The sequence below is a fragment of the Hypanus sabinus genome, chromosome 3, assembly GCF_030144855.1.
Source record: "Hypanus sabinus isolate sHypSab1 chromosome 3, sHypSab1.hap1, whole genome shotgun sequence".
NCBI lineage: Eukaryota > Metazoa > Chordata > Chondrichthyes > Myliobatiformes > Dasyatidae > Hypanus > Hypanus sabinus.
In genome coordinates, this window is record NC_082708.1 from 149,588,489 (window position 1) to 149,599,712 (window position 11,224).

The window sequence follows — 11,224 nt, forward strand, 5'->3', positions numbered from 1 at the left end:
CTCCCCGTCTTTCCATATCCCGTAAGAGGAGCACTGGAGCTCACAGAAGAAATACAATGAACCTTGCCTGATGGTCCACTCAGTTACAGCTTGCTTTCACTTTATTGACCAATTAGAAATGTTGTTTTCCCTAATTAGCTAATCCGACGGCCTCTTTTTTGTAGATTCGCCCTCTACTCCGCCTCCTGCCTCTCAGGGCCCTAAAATCAGCAGTTTACTCACTGCATCTCCACTTTCCGCTCTTCATAATATTCTTGGTTCTGTCATTTTCACCCTTCAAACATCTGCATACTTCGTCTATTCTTACTCAATTCTAATACACAGTGAAAACACAGTGAAAAACTCTGATAATCTGTTATTCAGCTGAAGGGCACATCCCCGGGTAATGCCTAGGTCCTTTTTTCTCATCGATGTCTTTCAATCGATTCTGTCCATAACTTAGAAAAAAAATCGATTCTGTTCATAAATCAAAAAATACACAAAAATACTCAATAATGCAACCACGCCTCCACAGTATTGTAATGAACGGGATCAAAAGATCAATAAAGAAAATTACTAAAGGTATACAGGGAGACGAAACAAATTCTATCGTTCATGGTCTACTTAGGTCGGACTTTTAAATTGAACGGCATGGAAATTGACTGGCGGGTGTCGGCCCGAAAAGTCGACCGTACTTTTTTCCATAGATGCTTCCCGGCCTGCTGAATTCCTCCGGCATTTTGTGTGCGTTGCTCGGATTTCCAGCATCTGCAGAATTTCTCTTGTTTATGGGTGTCTATACCTCAGGCTTTCCTAACCCAGGAATGACCTGTATTCGGAAAGCCTAATCGTTTGGCATGTTTGACCAGGTGGTGTTTGCCACACTTTATTGTAAAACTATCAGCACACTGGCAAATTTATTATAATGTTGCGTACTATTTTAAAACACGAATTAAAATGTGTTGCACTCGTAAAATCTGCTAGGCCGGCATCGCCAAAGACCTAACATGCTCAATAACCGGACTTGTCCAGAATAATGTTCATCAAGCTACACAAAATACCTTACTGGGTTGGCCAATGCACCCTGCCTCCTTCCAGCCACAGCCACCTGTCCACCCAACTGACCAGTCAATGCCACTCCCTCAAGCCACGGTCACCTGTCCACCCAACTGACCAATCAACGCCACTCCCTCAAGCCACGGTCACCTGTCTATCCAACTGACCCAATCAACGCCACTCCCTCAAGCCACGGTCACCTGTCTATCCAACTGACCCAATCAATGCCACTCCCTCAAGCCACGGTCACCTGTCCACCCAACTGACCAATCAATGCCACTCCCTCAAGCCACGGTCACCTGTCCACCCAACTGACCAATCAATGCCACTCCCTCAAGCCACGGTCACCTGTCCACCCAACTGACCAGTCAATGCCACTCCCTCAAGCCACGGTCACCTGTCTAACCAACTGACCCAATCAACGCCATTCCCTCAAGTCTCAGCCAATCAGTAGTCACGAATACGGAGGCGCGTAAAGAGCGTTATGTCGGCACGTGCCTGAAACGGTGGCGCGAGCCAGCGCCCTTCTGTCCGGAGTCCCAAACTGCGCAGCCGCAGACGGTTCAGCACGGCGGACCGCCTGTGCGAGTCTTTGTCGGCGTGTTGGCGTACGACTCCCTGCTGCTCTCACCCCTTCGGTACCGTGCAGGTGGTCAGAGGGGAAGATTCGTCGACGGCTTTTACTCACCCTGAGTATCCAAAGCCTCTAAACAGCCGCAAATAAAGACATTCTGCAGATGCTGGAAGTACAGAGCAATATGCAAAATTCTGGAGGAACTCTGGAGGTCAGGCTGCATCTTTGGAGGGGAGTAAACCGCCTACGTTTCGTGCAGAGGCTCTTTATCAGGACTGGAAAGGAGGGGGCAAGAAGGTGGGGAAGGGGAAAGAGCCTAAGCTTGCAAGCGAGAGGTGAGGGGGAAGGTAGGTAGGTAGATGGGTGGGGAATGGTGATGTAGTGAGATGTTGGGAGAGAGGTGGAAGAGCTAGAAGAGTGAAGAAGGAATCTGATCGGAGGGTGGACCATGAGAAAAGGGGAAGGGGGAAGGCTACCAGAGGGAGGTGATGGGCAGAAGAGCAGAGAGAGGGGTAAGAGGAGAGCCAGAATGGGGAATGTAAAAAGACAGAAAGCAGAGGGTTGGTGGAGGGTGGGGGGGGGGGGGGGGTTGGACGAGAGGGATTACCAGACGTTAGAGAAATCAATATTTAAGCCATAAGTTTGGAGGCTACTCAGATAAAATACGTGTTGCTTCTTCAACCTGAGAGTGGCCTCATCATGGCAGAAGAGGAAGCCATGGACCAGCATGGCAGATTGAGAAGTAGAATTAAAATGGGCAGCAACTGGGAAATCACACGTTACAGTGCACAGAGTGAATGCTCTTGACAAAGCACACTCCCAATCTATATTGGATGTCAGTGATGTAGAAGAGGCCACACCAGGGGTGTCGGATACAGTAGATGACCCTGACAGACTTGCAGGTGAAGTGTTGCCTCACTTGGCAGGACTGCTGATGAGGGAAGAGGTGAAACAGCACTGGTAGTACTTGTCTCGCTTGGAGAGTTAAATGCCGGGAGGAACTCAAAGACAAGGGAATCACAATTGGGGGCAGCATAGCCAGATAATGGTGGCTATGCTATAATGAATTTCATGCCTTGATACTGCTTGGTTTAATGGGGACTGGGTTGTAGGAACCAGGTTGCCTCCCTTTGGGGAATCAGCATGAGGTCTATTGTGATTATTCCTCCCCCCCCCCCCCCCCCCCCCCCCCAGCCTGGTGATGATGAGATCTCAAGTTGGTGTCAGATGGCAGCAGTGATATTCTGAAGAAGGTACGGTGCCCTGAGACATCATCAGTTCTTGGACACACAGGAGACTGCAGTTGCTGGAATCTGGAGCAACACAAAGTGCTGGAGGAACTCAGTGGGTTGAGCAGCAGCTGTGGAGGGAATTGGGATATTTCGGGTCATGTGTTTCATCCAGTGGTTTCCAAACTAATGTTCTAAATCAGGGGTTCCCAACCTTTTTTATGCCATGGAGCCTTACTATTAACATGGTCCCCAGTTTAGGGACCTCTGGTCTAAATCATGTAGGGGCAATCTTTAAATCTGGAATATTCCTATAATAAGTTTTTATTTTACTGTTTATTTTAATACTGTTTTAAATGTGACCTTTATGAACTTCTAAGACATTCTTATGTGCTTGTTTTTCCTTTAGTATCTTTTTGAGGACATTAGTCCACCAACTGAAACTACACTACATTTGTGCAGTTTTCAAGTGTCCAGGGCTAGTTTGCTCAGCATCTTTGTTCATGTCCAGTTGGAAATAGTTTGTGGTTGGTTATTTATTTGCCTTATCCCAGATTAGTTAATGCTGTCTCAATGTGACTGTCTTTCTGTGGCACGCCTGATCTGTTGCTCTACTTGTGCTGTTATTTTAGGCTAAGAATTCCAGAATTCTGAACAATTCTCAAAATCTAGCAACCACAAGGAATTTTGTACATCTTTTACCTTTATGCTTTGGCTTCTACACTATCAAATTTAAATTGTTCATCTTGTGCAATTTCATTCTTCCCACTTTTATGATCTTGAAAATCTTGTGGAGACTCTTTAATTTCTCATTTTCAAAGGTCCAAGTAAATTATCAAAGTTCATGTAGGTCACCCTACCTTAAACATTTTCTTGTAGACATTCACAGTAAAACAAATATAATAGATTCAGTGAAAAACTTCACACGAAGATGGACAACCAGCCAAGGTGCAAAAGAAGACAAATTGTGCAAATACAGATATAAATAAGTAATACTAAGAACGTGAGTTGTAGAGTCCTTGAAAGTGAGTCCACAGGTTGTGTTCAGTGGTTAGTTCTGTGTTGAAGTGTGTGAAGTTATCCACTCTGTTCAGGAGTTTGATGGATGAAATGTTACAACTGTTCCTGAACCATGGTGGTATGGGATCTAAGGCTGCTGTACCTCCTTCCGATTGGAAGCAATGAGAAGAAACCATGGCCTGAATGGTAGCTTTGTTCTCTTCCTGCTGTATCCATGTTTACTTTGCCCACCCCAGTTGCATTGTTTTCAGCTCTTATGTGTTAAATCCTGGACATGTCTTTCTGAAACCCCTTTTTTAAAAAAGTTTTTCCTTAATCAAGCTTTTAATTGCTTGTCTAAAATGTTGCACAGGGCATGGGGATTTCTTGCTGCATGTTGTAGAAATGCACATTGCTTACAGGAGGCACTCTAGAAATCTGACAGGGAATACTGTTCATTGGTAAATTGCAGTCTGTCCTATTTAAAATAGCAGAAAGTGACAATGGGGAAACATAACATAAAACAGAAAATGTTTAAAATATTCAGCAAAAATAGGTTTACAGCCTGAAACATCAAGTCTTTCCACAGATGCTGCCTGACTTACAGCAATTTCCTTTGATTTTATATCAGATTTCCAACATCTGTGGCTTTTTTTGTAATTCATTTAAAAAGAAATACCGCTGCACTAAACAGATGAGCTGGATAATCTACAGAGCAAGATAAGAGGTGAATTTTGGTATAGGTTAGAGCTGAGCTCTGTTAGGTTGTAATTTTTTTTAATATCCTCGTGTATGTTCTTAAAACCTATTTTCGTTTTGTAGATTTCCATTGAAACGAACAACAGATTAAGGCAAGAACTTGAAGGGTTGGCCATTACACCAGTTTGGCAAGGGAAAAAAAGACCTATATTGCAGCCTAGAAAAGGTATGTTTGACATTTGCTGTCAAGTTTGCCATATTCTGAAGCTCATTTTATATACTGCTACAGAAGTGATTACCATTTGCAAAGAAATATTTTATTCCTTAGAACTTGAATAGAATTTTCCTGTCAGTGAAATTGAACAAAATCCTATTCCTCTGTGAAATAAGTGTTAGAAATTTGGGAGACGTTATTGAAAACTGGAAAAGGTGAAATACAAGTTGAAAAGTGAAAGCAATCCCAGGCATGAATTCACTGATCTGTTATATAAGCATTATAAAATGTAGGTAGAGTAAGCTTACAATAATATAGTGAGCTAGGAATTTAATTCCTTTGTACATTGGGATGTTAAAACATTTGGAAATATTGGTGCTTTACCAAGATTCTGAGCTGTTTTTGAGTTTTGCTACCCCTGCTGTTGTGGCATAAGTGTTTTGAGCATTTTAAAGCTAATTTACTGATAGTTAAACAGAATTTTGTGCACTTCCAGACAGGTGTGTGAGAGAATGTATCTCCTCTGCCCCTCCACAGCAACTTAACTCTACAAAAAAAAAGAGCTGCTAGAATGATCTATCTCTAGAGTTACAAAATTATTTAGTATTCCTGAACCCCAATCTTTACAGATGCTTATGCAAGTTAGTGTGTAAGAAGTAAAACCTCAAAGCCATAAGACTGAGTTACCTGAGAGAAATGCTGCAAAGAAAATTCAAGACAGGCAACATTTTAAACTACTAGGAATGCCTGGAATACAGACCGAAAATGTTTCTGTGGGGAACCTTACATTATTACAAGATGAAAGGCAACAGGTTTACTGTTATCTGCACGTGAGGTGGCTTTAGCTCTCCGATCATTCAGTAGGGGAAAATATCATTCAACTATTTTAAGGAGGAAAGCTCAATATAGTTCTAGTAAATTTAAAGTAGAAATATTGCCATTTGTTTCTCAAGTAAAAAATTCTCTGATGTCTTCCAGAGGGACGTTAATGCAGTCTGGGATTTATTCTGTTAAATGCTGCATAAGAACTGTGAACAAGTAAAACCATATTGGTGTCTGATTGAATGATTGATCTTCAATAATATTGGAGGATGGAAAATTTGTTTCTTTGTTCAAGAAAGGTATTCAAGTTAATCGTAGGAATTATAGACCAGCGAGTCTTACTTTAGTGGTGGGCAAACTATTGAAGAGGGTCCTCCGAGACAAGATTAGCGAGCATTTAGAGAAGCATGGCTGATTAGGAATTGTTAGCATGGCTTTGAGGGTGGCAGGTCGTGCCTCACAAGCTTGCTTGACTTTTTCGAGGAAGTGACAAGACAACTTGAAGATGAGCATTGAATAAATGGTGTACTTAGATTTTAGTAAGACCCTCAATGAGGTTTACTTAGTAGGCTTATTCATAAAGTCAGGAGGCATTGGGATCTTGGCTGCATGGATTCAGAAGTGGCTTGCCCATGGAAAGCAGAAGGTGCTTGTAGATGGAGCGTATTTTACCTGGAGGTCTGTGGTTAGTAGTGCCCTACAGGGATTTGTTCTAGGAACCTTATTCTTAGATGCGGTGGTTCGTAAGTTTGCAGATGATAGGAAGGTTGCCGGTCTTGTGGATTGTGTTGAAGGTTGCTGTAGGTTACAATGGGATATTGACAGTATGCAGAGCTGGGCTGGGAAGAGGCAGATGGAGTTGAGAACATAGAACAGGCCCTTTGGCCCACAATAATTCGAAAAAGTGTGAACTGATGCACTTTGGAATGTCCAACTTGAAGACAACACAGGGTTAATGGCAGGATTCTTGGCAACGTAGAGGAACTGAGGGATCTAGGGGTCCCTCAGAATTGTTGCACAGTGTGATAGGGTGATAGATTGGAGAGCCATCGCCTTGTTCTCAGAGTAACAATGGCCAATATCAGAGGACATACTTCTGATTGGAGGAAAGTGTAGGTAAGTTATCAGGTAGTTTCTTTACATGGAGTGGTAAGTGCATGGAACACAGTGCCAACAGTGGTACTAGAGGCAGATTAGGAATATTTGAGATTCTTAGATAGGCACATAGATGAAAGGAAAATGGTGGGCTATGTGGGATGGAAGGGTTAGATTGATCTGTTGATCTAGAAGTAGGTTAAAAGGTTGAAACAGCATCATTGACCAAAGAGGCTATACTATGCTGTATTGTTTTATGTTCTTAATAATCAGATCTTGCAGCCTTCAGTTTGTTTCCTGCCTTTTTAAATGAGATACAAATGCATATTGTTGAAACAGTGGTGAATGTATTTCATCAACAAGCCAAATTATACTGAACACTCCCATTTACAAATGCTTATCTGTAACTTGTTTAACCCATTGTGCACTTCCTACATTAAAGCAATGACTGCATGTCAGAGGATATCATTGACTGTAATTCACTTGGGGATTATTTAAGATTGTGAAGAGAATTGAAGAAATGTGCCTTTGTTTCCCCTTCCCTTCCTGTCATTAAGCATTTAGTGCCATCAGTTTAACCTCAGGACATTGAAGTGAAGGAATTACACAGAAGCTATTACACAGAAGGTGCAAAAAGTAAACAGGTTATCTGGAGTGTACAATATTTGACAGTAACTAAATATACTAACTAGCACCAAAACCAGAATTACTGATCCTTGACTAAAGAAGTAAGGATCTAACAAGAATAACAAACTCCTTCCCTGGGAAAAGGTCTAATTTTAACAACAGTATAAGAGATTAGAGCCATGATAGCCATCTACTGCCACCTGAGTGTTTTGTGCTTCCATTTTTGCCATTTCACCCACAGAGGCACAGCAAGCTGATTGGTTTTGGAGGGTAGATTTTCTTTGTAAGTCATGGGGAAGCTACCATAACATTAGTATCACACTAGGACATTGTTCTCAATTTTAACTGTTTTCAGGATTTGCTCCCTGCATTATTCTGTGATTGAAAATGAAGACTTGATTTTTATTGTGCACACTCGTCTAAACTACACCAATCTTAGAATCATAAACATGAGAGATTCTACAGATACTAGATATCTTGCACAATACACACAAAATACTGAAGGAGCTCAGTAAGTCAGGATCATTCAAAACGGAAACAGGTCATTACTAAGTTTGTGACAGTGCTTCCATGCTCTTACATGTTACTGCAGTATATCTAGTTCTCATCTGAAAGTTTCAATAAATCTTTGGACAGAGCATTCCAAATCCTAACCATTTATATTTAGAGAATATTTTCCTGCTCTTGGTGCTAATGGTACTGATGTCAGTCTGCTTAGTCTTATGTGCTTTGAAATGTGTTGTCAGCTTTTTAAAAATTATGTAGAGTTAGTGTTGTACAGCATGGGAACAGGCTCTTCAGCCAACTCATCCTTGCCTACCTGGATGCCTTCCTGAGCTCATCCTATTTGCCTATTTATGGCCCAATCCCCTCCAAGGTTCTCCTATCCATGAACTGTCCAAATGTCTTTTAAACTTTATAATTGTACCGACTTCTACCACTTCCTCTGGACCCTGTAATTTACTGTGTAAATCTTGTTCTGTTTATCTTTCCAAATGCATCATCTTACACTTGAGTAAATTAAAATTTAAACCTTTAATTTTAAACACATCAATATATTTCAAATCAGCCTAAAAATAATCCTAACTTCCATTGATAGATATAATTTAGCAAATCTGTTCAGTGCTCTCTCCAAAGAGTTTGTTCTTCTAAGTGGTCAGAATTGTGCTTGTGAATAGCATTAATAATTTAATGTCAGTTAAAACTGAACAGTTGAAAAGTTACAATCTGTTAATGGTTTGACAATACCTAAACAGCCTTCATTTGAGATGATTACAGTACCATTAATTATCACTGTCTTTCTCCAAATTGGATTTGAATGCACATACTCTTACATGAATTGAAAGTTAATTATTGTAATTGCCTGTACACTAAAAATATTATGTCAAAGCCCTGTTGATTTCGAATGTGCAGTATTTTAACTTTTTAAAATAGATCAAACAAGAAAGGACCAAGATAGTACCCTTGTTTCAGATTCAGAACATTTGGAGCTACAGAGCACCTCACTCTGCAGCACAGAAGATGAAAATGAACTAGAAGATGATGAAGCTGATGATCATGAATATTCGGACAGTGACCTAAGTGACTATGACATTTCTTCAACTCCAGAGGCCACTCGTTTGTCTGGAATAGGTGTTGAACTATTTTCTGAGAAAGAGGACTGGGAGAAAGAGCTTAATGAAGCTTGTCCCTACGGTAATGTATTTGTAAAGGGCTCAGTCATTGGTTAGATATTCCATGGTATTTTGTAGTTATTGAAAATTGCTTCTACATAGTTGCATGTTTAACCTGGGCCAACGTTTTTGTTTAGGGTGGTGGGTGCATAGATGATTAGCTTGTGTTTTGTGCAATAAATAGGCTTGTAGAAATTGGAAGTTAAATTGGCTTTCGGTTATTGTGAGCTAATAGACTGTTTTTACTATTATCAGTTTTTTTTTAAATCGGCCCATTGTTAAGGTATGATGGGTTGGTGAGAAGAGGATTCTCAGTCAACCTGAAGGTGTCATACTGGAGAGCTCACGGAGGTGCTATATCGCCCAGATTCAGTCCTCTTCTCCCAAGGCGGGGGGTGCAGATTGCATGTTTACTCTGTAACACTATGGGTTTCCCCCAAGTGCTCCATGTAAAAGATATGCTGGTAAATGAATTGACAATTTAAATTGCCCCTTGTGTGTTGGCAGAGTACTGTTGGCGGGTGGTGCAGTGACATCAGTGTCGGACTCTGGTACGGAGGTTCCTGGGTTCGAATCCAGTCGGGTTGTTCCTGAGTAAGCTTTCCATCCATGCCGGATTGAGTGTTGAGCTCGCAACTCGACCTCGTAAAATAAAAAAGAAAAAATACTGCGAAGTGTCCGTGTGAGGAGTGGCGTGCCACACAGTCTTTTGTTCTGTGCCTTGTAAGGCATGAAAATGCTAGCCTTTCAGGTCTGAGTCAACGTCATCATCATCATTGTGTGTTGGAGAATAGTCGAGTTTCAGGAGCTGAGAATAAAATGGAGATTAGTTTAAATGGTTGGTACAGACTCCTTGCTGAAGGACCTGTTTCTGTCAGAATTACTCCAGTAGGTAAATCTGCAGCTTAATTTTATTTTCATCAAATTAGTTTCATTTTTGGATATTTTAAAACAAAAGCAGGGAGGATCTGACTGTAGATTAAATGCCAATGCTAATATATTTAAAGCTAATCTAATTTTGTATATGAATTATCTCAGTAAGCATAAATGATGAAATGCTTGCATTTTACCGAAAAGTGAATTAGTCTGGACCATGTTCATTTGGAAGTTACTTTCATTCTGCATTTCTTACACTTGTTAAGCATTATTGAAGTTTAATCTTATACTTCTTTATAAACTTGTGATTGGCAAGGTCAGTGGTGTAAGTCAAATCTAGTTAATGAAACACCTGCACTTACAACATTAATTTATAAGAATGAGTTAATTTGGCTATAACTTCATGCAAGCTCCAGATTTATGATGGAATCTTGGAAAGGAAGTAACAGCCAGGGAGGCAGACTGATTGCATTCATGTTCATTTCAGGAGTTGAAATTTGAAAGTGCGTTAAGAGTTGGAAGAGAAGTTCAGGTTTCTGTGATGTTTGAAGTTAGAATATTGTAATCAATGGGATCAAAAAAAATTAAAGGCGCCAGGAGGAAACGAACAAGCCATTTTGTATATTTTTACAAAATGGATACGAAGTGGACAACAAATTGGGGGGTATGTTCTACAGGTGGAAATACAGTTGTGATCCTCAGTACTCATAAGCCTTACAATACAATTGCATTGGAAGTTATGCTAAAAATCTAGCTGAACTCTAGAGAGATTGCAAAGGAAATTTACCAGGATGCTGCTTGGATTAGAGAACATGTCATACAAGGGAAGGTTGAGACACCTAGGGCTTTTCCTTTTGGAATGAAGAAAGATGGGAGAAAACAATGGTCTCCTCCTCAGAGGTACAAAATGATAGAGGCACAAATAAAGAGAGCAGCCAGCACCTTTTTCCCAGAGTGGCAGTTGCTAATATGAAACGAAGTGGTTCTGAGGTAATTGAAGGGAAGTATAGGGGAGATGTCAGAGGCAAGTGTTTTACAAAGTGGTAGAGGCAGATATATTAGGGACAATTAAGAGATGATAGGTAGGCACATGGACAAAAAAAAATGGAGGGCTATGTGGAAAAGAAGTGTTAAAATGATTTTGGAGTAAGTTGAAAGGTCAGCATGACATGGGCTGAAGAGTTTGTACTGTGCTGTTGTAGTTTATGAACCATTGATCAGAAGTAAAAATAGAAAATACTGGAAAGATTGGAGCAACATCTATGCAGAGAAAACAGAGTTAATAGTCTACCTGAGACAAAAGACTGCAGATATTGAAATCTGGAGCAAAACCTAAGATGCTGGAGGAACATAGTGGGTTAGGTAGCATTCACAGAGGGAA